The sequence below is a fragment of the Equus quagga genome, chromosome 4, assembly GCF_021613505.1.
Source record: "Equus quagga isolate Etosha38 chromosome 4, UCLA_HA_Equagga_1.0, whole genome shotgun sequence".
NCBI classification, from domain to species: domain Eukaryota; kingdom Metazoa; phylum Chordata; class Mammalia; order Perissodactyla; family Equidae; genus Equus; species Equus quagga.
The window spans coordinates 42041769-42055620 of NC_060270.1; the positions used below are offsets into that span (position 1 = coordinate 42041769).

The following is a 13852-nucleotide window of genomic DNA, read 5'->3' on the forward strand; positions in this document are numbered from 1 at the left end:
AAATGGAAGAGGTTGGAGACTTGTGAAATTTCATTTTATGGAAGTCAGGAACTGACGGTGGTTGAAAAATACTGTGGCCACACAGATGTGCCATTTATTCCTAGCCTTAAATTAAGAGGTCCTGTGGATGGGCTGGGACTGAGCATGATGCAAGTGGACTTGAGTCGTGGTTCTCTCATTAGCTAGTGTTATGACCTTGAGAAAGCCAGTTAACCTTTTGAGTCTCACGTTCTTAAATTGCAGGAGAGGAGGAAAAGTGATTTCTTGCTTGTTCTCTCTTCCAACAAGGTATCTTTAAAAAAAGTTTTTGCCTTTGTAGAGGGGGATATTTGTTTAGAGCAGAACTGTCCAAGAGAATTTTTCTGCAAGGACGGAAATGTTCTATAACCCTCTACTGATGGGTACAGTAGCCACTAGCCACATATGCTCAAATGGAGCACTTGGAATACGGCTAGTGAGACTAGGCTAAAGAATTTCAAATTAAATTAAATTAATTTAGCCTCCGGTGTCTAATGACTATCGTATTGGACAGCTCTGGTCTAGATAGCCTTCACACACACAGTATGTTTCTCAGCTTGGAATGTGTGCAGGAAGTGATACCCAAAATATTTTACAAATGGCATAAAACAGGGAAAGACTCTCTCTTACTAGGGCACCTCTCTCCCTGGGGACTGCCACCACTGTTTTGAACTATCAGAGAAGGTTTGTTTGAGAGTGTCATTTACACAGCAAATTAAACATAGGGCCTGTCATTTTTTACCATGGCACTTGAAATTTAATTGTTTTCCATGGAGGGTGGAGACTTTAAGTAAAATGATCTAAACATAAAAGCACCACATCAATTACTAAAGCTGTATTTCTCAAATTCCAGCATTATAAATTGAGAGGACTCTCTTCTCCAGGGCATGGTGTTCATTGGTCTATAAAAGAGAGCATTTCCTTTAGTGCTAAAGAAATGCACCTTAGACCAGCCTCCTGAATATTCTTTGGGCTTAAAACTCTGGGAATTATGTTGATTTATGCCATCATTCAAACCACCCTAGTCGTCATTTTTTTTTTTTTTTAAAGATTACCACCTGAGCCAACATCTGTCGCCAATCTTCTTTTTTTCTTTTTTCTTCTTCTTCTCCCCAAAGCCCCCCAGTACATAGTTGTATACTGTAGTTGTGAGTGCCTCTGCTTGTGCTACGTGGGACACCACCTCAGCATGGCCTGATGAGTGGTGCCATGTCCGTGCCCAGGATCCAAACTGGTGAAACCCTGGGCAACTGAAGCTGACTGCACGAACTTAACTACTCGGCTATGGGGCCGGCCCTCCTCATTTTAACACCTTATAATAAATGCTTGAAATTACTCACAGATTAATTCCTTTTGAATTATTCAATATTTAGAAAGAGCTCGAGTCTGTAGCCAGCCATGGTCCACATGGAAGAGCCAAGGTGTACACACTCACGTAAGGAGACACATGTTTACACGAACAAGGCCTACGGAGAATGCTTATACATTCACGTGGCCCTCAACGTTTCCATGGCTCACTTATGCTATATATATTTTCCCGCAATTTTGGCCCAATATTAGCTGAGTAACATTAGTTAAAGAATAACATGTTTTTTCCCCCTGTGATTAAGACCTTTGTATTCTTCATAAATTTCGAGGTGAGTAACAGACTTGAATGGCTACTTTTTTTCTTTTTCCTGGGCATCTGAGAGGGACTTACTGGGGTTTCTATGTCAAATAACCAAATAACCAAAGAGGCACTAATGTGGAACTAAACATCTCTCTGTTTTTTCTCTTTTATTTATTTATTGTTTTTTCCTAGCCATTCGCTCTTTGTTTTCCTAAAAACTGTAGGAATAATAGAATGGTGGAAAGCATGTGAGCAAATCTCAACTCCAAAAACATTCCAGCTCTGTGGTCCTGTTCTCAACTCCAGCTCCCTTTTCTGCAAAATGAGAGTACGAATATCTGTTCGACATAAGAATGTAAACTATTCAGTACCTCGCAAATCAGAGTTCCATAATAAGTGGTTATTAATATTGTTGGTCAGACCTCATGGTCATTTTCTCTTTTCTTTGTTTTCTGGTCCTTTTTCCCTTTTTGTTTTCCTCATTTTTTTTCTTCTTTCTTTTCTGTTAATTTTAATCATCTGTTCCTTATTCCTCTTGGCTATCTTAAAACTTTAAAGGAATAAGTCGACATGTATAATTAACTATATAACTAATCTTCATCCCTTTCTTCTTATTTGTCTACCTCCTCTTCTTTAGTCTGCAAGTACATAGTCATCCCTATCAACTAGTCTTATATCTATAACTGTCTATGTCTATATATATGTATGTATGTTATATACCTTAAAAAGATGATAAAGTTGGAGGAACTCACTAGGATTAAAGCCACGTAAACAAGAATAAAGGAAAAAAACAACTAAGCACTCACTTTATATCAGGCACTGGGACTAGGTACTTTCAATGGGGAAAGAATGTGTGGTGTGTGCACCTTAACTCCATCTGCCTCCTTGAACAGAGATTTGACAGTGGTGGGCTCAGACTTGGTTCATATCCCTTAATTAACAGTTTTTAGCACTGGTACTTATGTAGAAGCGAATGCTATTAGAATTAAAAAAAATCATCAGACTAGATCTATTTTTGCTTTGAAAAAATCCACCTAGAATGTAAGCAGCCTTAATTAAGTGAGCTTAGACTGGCTGTCACAGTAAAATCCTATCGGGGAGGACCTTTGGCTCCTTTAGTACGGCTCAGTGGGGCTCAGTTTCACACTCAACCAGGCAAACTCTCTACAGCTTTAAACCTCTATTTTAGAAGTATTTTAAAAACATCAAAAATTTCTTGGGTTTCTTTTTTTAACACTACTCATCAAGAGGATGTTGTGGTTGAGGATGGGTTGGAAAAAGAAATGAGCTCTTTCTTGCATACTGTTAGCTGGAAGTATGTTCTCAGATATCTTCCTAAATCTGTCCCATTAGATATGGAAGAATATTTCGAATTCTTATGTTCTGTAAGGAAATAGCCATGTGATGACACAGAGAAACTTTCTTCACTTCTTTGGACCTCTGTTTCCTTTTTTGAGAAAGGAGGGCATTGGGCGAGCACTATATGGCTCAATAAGTTCTTTCAAGGAATCTAAGTTCCAGAGCTCAGCTGATTTAACTAACTGTCCTGGTTAGGAGATGGTAAGCTGGAAGAGAGCTTGTCCATACACTTTCCAAAATATTTGTCTACTTATTAAGTGTTTGGGCACAAATGGAATTTTAAAGAAATTTGATAAATGTTTTTGACAGTGAAGAGGAATTATTTAGTTGATAGGAGACAAGTACTGAATCGTGTGTCAGAAGACCTGGTCTTTTTCTAGCCAGTGTTATATCCATAAGGCAGCAATATGAACTCTTAGAGCTTTAGTTTTCCCATTGTAAAAATTAATATAATTATGTCTGCACAAAATTATTGTGAAGATTGAATGAGATTACGCGCATGAAAGTACTTTGCAAACTCAAAGGCTTTAATAGACCTATAGATCTCTGGATCACTTTGGTTGCCTTTGGGGTACGTTTCAGAGGAGATTTCAACTACTGCCTGAAAGTTGGGCGAAGCTGATGAACTTTAAGCTTTGCTCCAATCTTGAGTCTACCACGTGAGGATCTTCCGATGCGGGAAGTATCCATAACACTGAATCTGAGCGCATTATTTTATTAAGGGAAATCATAATTTATGTAAGTGGTATGTTCTTAAAGCTTTCATGGTATATAACTTGGATAATCCAAGACTTATTTCCCCAAATTACTAAGTGTAAAGAAGGAGAACTCATTGTAAGAGCACAGAAATCTACACCATTGTGGCAATTCCTCCCTCACCTCATCTTTCTTCTCTGTCCTCCTCTGTTCCTTTCTTCTTCTTTTCCTCCTCCTCTCTTATTATTCCTCTTAATTTCCCTCCTCCATCTCTTCCTCTTCTTTTTTGTTTTCTTCTCCTCTTTCTATTCTCCTTCCCCTCCTCCTCATTCAGAGATGCTTTTAGGTATCTGGATGCAGAATTATCTATTATTTTTAGAGATCTCTCTCCTAAATCAGCAGCTCATTGTTTCTTGGTACTTCTTTGGCCTTCTTTAAAGTGTTTTAGCTTATCTAACTTTTCTTCCAAAGTGATTTATTTTAAGGGCTTGTTTTTTTCACTAGCACCATGATTTGATTAATGATTAGAAACTTTGTTATAGTATATAAAAGAAGTAGTATATAATCAGAACACTGTGTTAAAATAACAGCAAAATAGTCACCAGAATTATCTTCTGAAGTTTTAATACGTGCAACAATATGGTTCATGTGATTCTAGCAAAGGATACCAATTATTGATGCCATTTGGTGACAGCATAATACAGCTTATAATTCACTTGATTTGCTAACTTTGAAATTGTGTGGTTCTAGATTTTTAAAAAATACAGATTTTCATTATGGAAAATTTTGTCTATAAAGTGACTTCATTAATATTTTCTATATCACATGATTTCAAATTTGCATAACCTAAATGTGCACATGTCAATCACACTACATTTTAAGTAACATGTGCTCACCACTCTTACAATAGGGTCTTTCTCTATTGTCCGCCAATGAAGAGACATTTCCACTTCTGTTATTCATAGAAACCTAGTTTAGTTAAGTCTAATACTTTAAAAATAACAAGTGCAACAACCTATAAGAAAGCAATGAAGAATGGAAGTGTTTTAATAAATAGATATTTCAAACTTATTTCAACATGTGAGTTTTCTTTATGAAGTCCAGCTACATACAAACTAATGGTTCAACCACTGCTGGAGCTCTTGATGTATCCTCTTTTCCTTTGATGAGGTTTCCATAGGAAGATTTAGCAATAATATTTCATCTTTTTTTTTTTAGGAAGATTAGCCCTGAGCTAGCATCTGCTGCTAATCCTCTTCTTTTTGCTGAGGAAGACTGGCCCTGAGCTAACATCTGTGCCCATCTTCCTCTACTTTATATGTGGGACGCCTGCCACAGCATGGCTTGCCAAGCGGTGCCATGTCCGCACCCGGGATCTGAACTGGTGAACCCCCAGAGGCTGGAGTGGAACGTGCGAACTTAGCCTCTGCACCACTGGGCCGGCCCCTATTTCATCTTTTTAATGGGGATATTGTGACGTGACGGCAGAAGCATATGACTGAAGTGAGAAGACTCAAGTTCAAGTTGCAGTCCCACTACTCACTAGCTTTAAGACCTTGGATAGACACCTAACCATTCAGTCTATATTGCCTTCTTCAGACAAAGGAAGGGGGAAAGAAGTATTTCTCAGAGTATTTGTGTATCAAATAAGATGATTTAGATGGCTATGTTCTACTGCTTCTAAAATATTATACAAATGCAAGATGTTGTTACAATACTGGTAAAACATATCATCTCAGAACACTACTCAAAGCACAATAAAATCAGAGAAAAATAATATTCTTAAAAATCTGTGATTACCAAGATGCTCGCCATTATCAAGTCAATCTATATTTGTTTTTTTACTACCATTTTGGAGGAGAGAATGTCACAAATGAGCTATAACAATAGAAATTTGCACTATAATATGCAGCCATCACGATTTTCTTTATAGTCTTAGGGTTTTCTGAATGTTACTTCATTTAAAATTTTATACCACATAATAACGCTCTGAAGACTTTTCTTTGACTTAAGCCAAAGCTGATGATGAGTTTAAAGTTCCTTTTCTCTGTTTCTGGTATTTTTAATTCTTACAGAATATTTTACTTTATATGTAAAAGACATTGAAACATTTGCTCTTCAAATAAGAATATGCAGTGATAGCAAAGCTGATATACATTGGCATTCACATTTTTTGGTAGGAATATGAAGAGAGTTCACCATATTTACTCCAGTCTTACTCTTTCTCATATTCGACAACTTTCTCTTGTCCCTTCCACAAGAATCAAAGACTATCAAATATAAATAAATAAATCTACAAAGACATGAAATTTGGGCTAGAAGTTCAATAGTAAAAAGAAAAATTAAATATTCCAAATTCCATCTTTAGGTGACTTTTTTGCTTCTCCTTTTATTGTCCGTGGAATCGCACACAGGACAATACCGTTACAGATCTCTGAGATGTGTACCTTCCCGGTGTAACGGAACCACTTATGAATAAAAATGCATTGTTAGGGAGTTTTCAGTCCCAGAGTTAACGCATTCATTGGTTTTTGTGCTGTACGAGTTCTATTTCTGTGTGTTCTTCCCACCATAAATTCATCATCATCTTTGTTCTTTTTCATTAAAATAACAGTTATTTACTGTGTTCTCACTTAATTTGAAGCCCGAGGTGATACAGATCAATAAGACTGGAAGATAAATTTCACAAAGTTGTCGGAAAAATATGATTATATACTTGAATTTTAAAAATTCAGGCTACAACTGCTGCCACCAGCTTTATTTATTCTAGACATGAAGTAGTAAAATTTATGTCATAAGTCTAAACCTCAAATTATTGTCCTATAAAATATCTTTCACCTAGGCACTCAGAATCTCATTAGTTTCTTTATCGTTTTGAAACTGCTAGGCCCTTAGAATTCTTATGTGGAATGTGAAAAACGAAGGAAAAGATGTGGTAGTCCACTTAATTTTTGACTCCTAATTTTTCTCACCTTAAACTTAATCTCTTCCTCCCTCCCCTCCATATTTCGTTAATAAGTTCAGGAATATTATGCAAACTTTAATCGGTTGAGTTACCTTAGCAACAGTGGACCCGAAGTTCTCAGGAAGGAGATTTCAACTGTGTCAGGCAAAGGTATTTTTCCTTCCAATTATATTCCTCTGTAGTTTCACCTTTAGGAAGAAAGCCGATTTAAAAATATGTAATTTATAGAAATCTTCCGTTTCCAAGGATTTGGTAATTTTTCCCTTTCTTTTTCTTCACTCAAATTTTAAAGGTATTTTCAGACAAGGCGGAAATAATTTAATCCAAGTACTGACATTTTCAAAACTGTAGTCTTTTTCCTAATATTCTCTGTTGACTGCTCAGGAACAAAAATAGCAGTCATAAAAGTAAAAATAAATAATACGAATTGAGGTTCTGCATCCCGCTTTGTTTTACAAACTCCTGGTTACTCGCACAGTTTTTGAAACTTCCTCTCCACCTTCCGGCAGAGTTCTGTGCACCGCCTCCACTAATTGTTTTACCCACAAGTCCTGGGCGGTATTCTAATTCCCAGAAGAAGAGGAGACTTCAGCATTCCTCTGGCTATGTGCCTTGTCTCTTGTTATCTTTGCAAAGCTTTCCTTTAGTAATAGCTACTTGATTCCCGTTGTGCAGCCATGTAGAAACTCCAGACGGGCAAACACACCAAGGCATGTTACAAAAATATGATGAGCATCAATGAAGAAACTTTGGGATATGAACGTTAATCTTCCTTTTATCTGGCCATGAACCAAAAAATCTGGTCTGACTTTCCGAATTTTCCATGCAGTTCACTCTTGTCATGCAGAGGGGAATCAGGAGTCAACCTTCTTTTAGTGGCAATGCCTTTATTTTGGAAAATGTTACGGCTGCAGCCAAAGATGTAGAGATTTCCTTAGTTCCCATTTCTAAGAGCATCCTCATGCAGATTCCTGGCTGGAAATGCAGGGCTCTTCGGGGTTATCCTTAGTCATTTCCACTGGGCCACTTTGTCCTTGGATGGTGTTTGTTTTCCTAAATCGAGCGTGCTCAAGAGATGTTCCCCACCTGTCTAAATCTGTTCACAGATTCCATATGAGAGGTACTTGCTAATTTTCTTTCATGGTTAAAAAAATAAATTAAAGCTGTCTGTACTTCTTGCCAGTAGAAATTCACGATCCATAGTTGGTTGAGATACAATTTGTTCCTCATTTAAATACAAGGTTTCTTGAACTAAGCAGATTAGTACGTCCAAATATCACGCTCTGATTCGTCAGGGAGTCTCCTTGGTAACTAGCTTTTTTTCTTTGATGATGTGTGTTTTGGGAAAGTTATTTCAATTAATGATGAAGAAACTAAAAGTTGTACACCACATACACATAGGGACCTAGGACACGCATCCCTAAAATGGCATTATTAAAAGGACAGTTTCCTATTTGCAAAAATGTGGGAGCATCAAGGTCTCTCTCTTTCTAACACAATGAAATGGTTGGGAATGGGTTATGGAAGAGCACTAGTTAGATTTATGGGTTTTAAAAATGATGTTTTTAAACAGTGTATCATAATCATAATCTCACAAGGACGTGGGGTTGTGGTACTCAGTGCTTTTTCACAAAGCCTGAGGGAGTTTCCACTTTAATTAACCAGTTTCCACTTTAATTTGCAACTTGCTGGCACTCATCTCTAATTTAAAAGGGTAAAAGATAATTTACTTAGAAAATATTGACTGGACTATTAAATGCTTAACTAAATCTTCTTCTCCCGCTTTGTACCTATCGTTGCTTCTTCCTTCAGATTGATACTGTTTAAAAGAGGCAGCACTTGCTAGACTTTGGGGATATTATTGATAAACTTCATAGTGAGGGGATAAAAACTGCTCAGATCTGGGGTTAATAATCTCATGACAAAATCATTCTGCCTGCAAGCCAGTAGCCCTGCAAAGCAATGTGGCTATGTTATGCAAAAACAATCTGACTAAAGTATTAAATATTAATTCCTTAATTTAAAAAGCGAGTCAGTGTTGATGTAGCTGGCTGATTTGGCAAGGATGAGCAATAGATGTCTTGCTCTCTTGCTGCCTTTTGATGGTCGGAATGCTCACAGGGTGATATTGTAGTGCTAACCCTATGTGTCAGTGTCACAGACGATAGTCACCCCATGGGGTCTATGAAAGATCCATAAATGGAGCCATCTCAAGTATGGCTTCCTTGGGCTAAACTAGAGGATCATTATCGCTAATTGTGGCCTATTTCATGAGCTTTTCAAATACTGACAGCTACTTGTCCTAGCCCCAACCCACTCCTTTCTATCAAGGGCGGTCAGTGGCAGAGCTTGGGCGTGAACGCAAACCCAGGCCTGCTTCACTTCACACCCTTTCCTCTTCCCCAAGATCACTCTAGCTTGTTACCAACGACTTCTCTTCTCAGTCTGCGACCCCATACCCAGGTGGAATTAGGCAGAGGCACCTTCTCTGGGGGAGTGTTCAGCAGTCAATGTTCTGAAGGAGAAGAGCATGAGAAGAAGGAGGGAGGGCCTTCCAGATGGGTGAAGGATTTATGTATTTACTTAAGCAAGAAAGGGAGAATGTAGCAGATGAGTGTGTTTGATCAGTGTTTGATAACACTGGAAATCAGGATCATTAGCAAAGAGAAGCAGTTGGTGGGTGAAGGTTAAACTGATCTAGGCTGTGCTGTCCAATATGACAGCCACCTGCCACATATGGCTACTGAGCCCTTGAAACGCGGCTAGTCTGCATTGAGATGTGCTGTAAGTGTAAAATATACATCTGAGTTTGAATACTTAGTACAGAAAAGAAGACTAAATATTTCATTAATAATTTTTACATGATATAACATTTTAGACATATTGGGTTAAAGAAAATAAACCATCAAAATTAATCACAGCTGTTTCTTTTTACTTTGTTTTAATGTGGCTACCAGAAAATTTAAAATTACATACAAACCTCACATTTGTGGCCTGCAGTATACTTCTATTGGACAGTGTTGACATGGAGTTTGACTTTGAGCAGAATATTGCTTAGGAAATGCTGAAGAAAACAGCTGAGCAGATAATTGAATAAAATGAAAATTATACTTGAAGATTCTGTTCTTGTGACTATTGCAGCTTAGAAATCTTTGTAGGGAGAAGACACTAGAGGGAGGGAGGATATAACCAATAATAATTATCATTATTATTTTTTTTCCTCCCCAAAGCCCCAGTGCATAGTTGTATATCCTACTTGTAAGTCCTTCTGGTTCTTCTATGTGAGCTGCTGCCACAGCATGGCAACAGACAGATGGGTGGTGTGGTTCCATGACTGGGAAATGAACCCAGGCCACCAGAGGAGTGAGAGTGCTGAACTTTAACCAATAGGCCATCAGGACTGGCTCGGATAACAATTATTGTGCATAGACTATCTGCCAGGCATACTAGTCCATTATCCCTCTTAATTCTCAAATCAACCTTGGTTTGTAAGTATTCTTTCTACTTCACAGATGAGAAAATTGAGGTTTAGAAATGCGAAGTAAATTGCCCCAAATTACCTAACCTAGGGAGGGAAGATTGCAGATTCAAACTCAGATCTGCTCCAGTCCTTCCACTTAACTAGGGAGGTGGAGAAGAGTGGCAAGACAACTGGGGACGTGACTGTGGGGATGGGGGACATCTAGAAAACACTGCAACAGAAAAATTATGAGGACTTGAGAAGAGACCAGTGCAAATGGTGAAGAAAAAGGAGATTTAAGTAAACCTTACATCAAGAGCACTGGAGATACAGAGCGAGGTGAGAGAAAGTCCCAAGTCCCAAGTTAAGGATTATGCTGATGAAAAAGCTCTACTCTCTCCAAAACCCATTCCATGGAGTCATCCCAATAACATACATTTATTGGGCTCTCACTGTATGCAAGACAATGTCTAGCAGGATAGGAGGCAAAGATAACCGTAAATATAGTCTCTAGTCTCTTGTCTACTTGGGAAGGCAAGAAAAAGACCTCTGAAACAGTTGAATGGTAACAAAGCTTGGGGTAGTGAAAATAATGGTACCTGACTAGGAGTTAGGAGGTGTACGCTCTTTTACACCCCGGATCTTTGGATAACTGGCAGGATGACATTGTACAAGCTACTCAAACTTCTAGCGTTCAGTTTTCTTCTCTGTGAAGTTGGCATAACATTATCTCTTCATGGCTGTTGTGAGGACCAAAATCTGAATGAGGCAATGTATATGAGTATGCCTCATGAATTGTAAAGGGCTATACCTGACTTGAAAATCCATTCATTAGCTGTTACTGGGTTGGAGAGATATAGGACCATTGTTTCTTGGGTCCATTGTTAAATCCACAGATGTCAGGCTTCTGACTCCTTCCTAATAGCACCTGAATGTGAATACCATTGACTGAGTCAGTAACATTTATTGAGCACATATAACTAACTGTTATGTCTTACAGCAACTCTGTAAAGTTGGTCTCTGAGCCCTATTTTACTAATGAGAAAACCAAAGCTCTGAGTTTTAGTAACTCTGTTAGTAAGTGTGAGAGATGTCCTTAAATCTATGTTCTCTCATACAAAGTTATGTGCTCTTGCCTCCAACTCCCAGAGTCTGATTCCGTGGGTCTGGAGTAGGGTCCAGACATCTGTATATTTTTTAAAACTTCCCGGTGATTGCAGCAGGTGTCTAGGCTCAGGAACCTCAGCTCTAGAAAGCTCTTGAACATCTTTGGTGACAAGTGTTGTCTTGTGGGGCAGCTGGGAGCTCTGACTGTTAGAACAGTCCAAATTTGCCTCCAGCAGCTTCTACTGATTGGCCCAATCCTATTGTGAAGGAACACAGAGGGAGCCTAAAAATCTTTCAGTGACACCCCTCCAGACACTTCAGGTGTTCTTCAGGGGCCTGTGTTGAAGGCATCTGGGGTCCCTTCATAAGAGGTAGTCCCACAAAGTCTTTAAACTCCAAGTCTATTATTTCTTTCTTCTCTGGAACACTCCTTGCTGAGAGAATAGAGAGGTGAGAATTAAAGGATGGGTCACTGATGAGGGAGTTTAATGAGGAGTGGGTGAAACCAGGAGAGTGCTGTCCCTCTGGATGCCTGGAGTAGATGTACATAAATGCAGTAGAGAGCCGTGGTGAGAGACATCAGAGACGTGACCTCAGTAGCTTCAAGAGCCAAAAAGAGAATTTAGAAATTCCTGGTATTAGAATTTGATTTTAATATTTCTTTTTTCAGTAATATGAAGTATTTTAGTTGTGTTGCTATTTTTCTGTCTTTTCCATTCCCCAAATGATAAAAACAAAACAAAACAAACTCTTCAAAACTAAAGAAAAAAAAGGTTTGGATCAAGAACAGTGCAAGAGAATGACAGCCAGCCTCCAGACAGCGAGCTAGGAGGTGTAGAAGCTGTCAGCACAGCAGGAGGACGTAAGCAGTCCTGGAATAAGTGTGCTTCCAGCCAGACAGGCCTTAAAGAGACCTCTGGGGCCTCACTAGGCAGGCGCTGGTAGAGTCAGATTAAAAGAAAAGGCACAGCCTTTCTGCCATCTCCAGCTCCCTCTAACCTTATCTGTCTCCCACAGGCTTTGCTTCAACTTTATTGGGATTATGGAAGATGTGCAGTCTCATTCCAGAAAAAGAGGGAGTGGGAGGCAGAAACAATTGGCTGCTAATTTGTGCGTAGGGGGATGCTTTAGGGCTCCTCGGGGTCTCCTGCAGTCTGAGGCGGATCCTATCCATCCTCCCCCACTGTCATATGCCAAGGTCACACTCTATGCTCTCCTCCAACTGCTTGGGGGAAGAGGCCTGAAATGGGTCTTTAGGTAACATTTCCAAGGACAGAGCATCTTGTGAATGGGGGCATTTTAAGCCACCCTGCCTCAACTTCTTGTTGGAAAAAATGAGGGAAATATGCACCTAAATAAAATGATGAGAGCCTAGGAATGGTGAGTACAGCCCGGCTTTTACTGTATCTAGGGAGTTTTCAAATCTTTGTAGGTACTTCTCAGCCCATTTGTTCTAGCTTTTGGTCATCTATATTTTAACTGTCAACCCTGGAGGTCAAAGACGGCAGAGAAGGTGGGCATAGATTGAGCATAAGTTCCCTCTGTTTCCAGAAATCCTGAAGTGTGCATGTGGCCTCTCTAGTCCCTGAGACCTCCTTGAACAGAATCTTTACCACCTGCTTTTTTTTCCCCTTTGGTATCTAAATCAGCATGCCACTCAGTCTGCCTTGTGTATAATATTTCCATGTGTCCATACACACCAATAGACTATAGGCTAAAGAGGAAAACTTGTGTTTATGGAATATCTACTGAAAATCACACTGTCCTAAAGATTTTATTGTTCATTCATTCATTTCACTGATATAAATTGAGCCCTTACTTAAGAACATCTCGCATTAGTAATGGAAATAGACATGTTCATGTAGATTACGTCTTTCAGGGGATGCAGTCAACAAACACACTGATCAGTGAACAAAACAGTTACAGCTTATTGTTAAGTGTTAACAAAACTGTAAACAAGGTACTGTGACAGAGAATAATGGAAGGATCTATTTTAGAAAGAGAGTCAGGAAAGGTCAATAGGTTCCATTTAAATTAAGCCCTGTAAGGTGATGAGAAGGTCACAATCATGCCAGCACCAGGTCACTACATGTCCCCACATTATTCCAGGACATGTTGGTCTCCTCTCCACTGCTCACATAGAAAACGAAAACATTTTCCTGTCTTTCTGCCCTTTCTCTTTCTGGTCCAGGCAGTCAGAAGAATCCCCAGCTGAGGAGGTCTTCTGAGTCTTCATATACTGGTGACTCTGTGTGTTGCAGGCATATGTCAGAAATGAAGTGATCAGCCTGCACAAAATATCTCCCAAAGCAGCTCCCTTTTGATCAGCCATTCCCATCAGGCTGCCACATTCCAGGAAGATAAACAAAAAGAAGTTCTGTTCTGGTTTTCTTAAATAATATTACCAGGTTTTCCTCCTTTCTGCTACCTTCTTCCTCTTTCTATGTCTTTTTGCCTAACTTCTTATAAATTCTGGTTCTCTCTATGTGGTGTACAGACTACAGGCCAGGAGTGTCAGGAGGAGGCTGGGAAACAAAGCACAAAGCTGCTGGTGGGAAGAGAAAACAAGCAGGACCAAGGGCAGGGGAGGGGAGAGGGGAGTGTGGTGATTGATCTGGGCCAACACAGGGGCTACCCT

The 13852-nt window shown here is 39.2% G+C and overlaps 1 protein-coding gene across 5 annotated transcripts in view; it reads right to left on the reverse strand.

Annotated features, from left to right (window-relative positions):
* Positions 1-13852, reverse strand: part of KCNMB2 (potassium calcium-activated channel subfamily M regulatory beta subunit 2) — a 223458-nt gene that overhangs the window by 100230 nt on the left and 109376 nt on the right. Inside the window, exon 1 of one of the 5 annotated variants that reach the window (XM_046657944.1) lies at positions 6740-7066. The exons of the other annotated variants lie outside the window; for them this stretch is intronic. The gene's annotated coding sequence lies outside the window, so the exon portion shown is untranslated. Of the gene's footprint in view, positions 1-6739; positions 7067-13852 lie in introns of those variants that run through there. 5 annotated transcript variants of the gene reach the window in all.